Raw genomic sequence first — 1,203 nt, forward strand, 5'->3', positions numbered from 1 at the left:
TTTTTTCCTTTTTTTTTTTTTAACTAGGGTTTTTTTCCTACTCTAACATTCCCCCCGCTGAAGAGGTAACCCTAAAATCTTTTAAGGATTCAATAAAAACTCCGAAATACTTTTGACATTTTTGGCCTTTTGGACAGAGTATGTTGCTAAGAGGCCCAAGGACATTGTGACATTTAGGCAAGAAACTGCCTACTTTTCTTTGGGGTCTTTTTACCCTAACTGTCTAGCCAATTCCTACCTCCTATTCTTATCACCCCATCATCTGAAGATACTACCCAACTTGCAGATAGAGAATCAGGACGCAGACTGCTCTAGCTTCTTCCATGCTGAACAGGGGCACAGGGTGAGGCAATTGGAAAACCACTTCAGTGGGTCTATCTAAAAGACTCCCAACTTGTATAACTTATCTGTAGGAGGAAAAGAAAGTCCTTGAATCATGAATAGGAGATGTGAAGAAGTAAAAGCAAGAGTAATTAGCATTACAAATTCTAGACAGGGAACTAGAAAAAAGTCAGAACAAGGCAACTTTCTTTTTTTAATATTTTATTTATTTTATTTTATGTGTTATGCGTGTATTGCCTGCGTGTAGGTAAGTGCACCTGTGTCATGCAATGACCATGGAAGACAGAAGAGGCTGTTGGATCCCCTGGGACTGGAGTTACCGACAGTTGTTAGCTGCCCTATGGGTGCTGGGATTCGAACCCAGGTCTTCTGCAAGAACAGTCTCTTAACCACTGAGCCATCTCTCCAGCCCAAGAACAGGGAAATTTTCGAATGTTCATATGAGAGCCCATTGGAATTTCTTGGCGAGAGCTTCCAAAGTCATCCCTCTATTGGGTTCCTCCTCATTTTTCTTTCGTCTGCCAAGGCTGAACTCAAGAATGATGGATTTAGGATTTGCTTTCAGGTATTTTGATAGGTATTGGAATAGTTAGAATCAGCGTTAGTTCCTTCTCAAAGGCTTCTCGATAGGGGGAGAATACAAATTTAGCCATCATTTTAGAACAATAGCAGGTTGTCTCCCTTAGCTATTCTCTGTTTAGATCTTTAGCCCATCTTTTAATTGGGTCATTTGGTTTCTTGATTTTTTTGTTTTGTTTTGTTTTGGGGGTTCTTTATATATTCTGGATGTTAAAACTCTGTCAGATGTGTCACTGGTGAAGATTTTTTTCCCACTCTTTGGGCTTTCTCTTCATTTTATTG

The sequence above is a fragment of the Nannospalax galili genome, unplaced genomic scaffold (assembly GCF_000622305.1).
Source record: "Nannospalax galili isolate Female #2095 unplaced genomic scaffold, S.galili_v1.0 scaffold475, whole genome shotgun sequence".
Lineage (NCBI taxonomy): Eukaryota > Metazoa > Chordata > Mammalia > Rodentia > Spalacidae > Nannospalax > Nannospalax galili.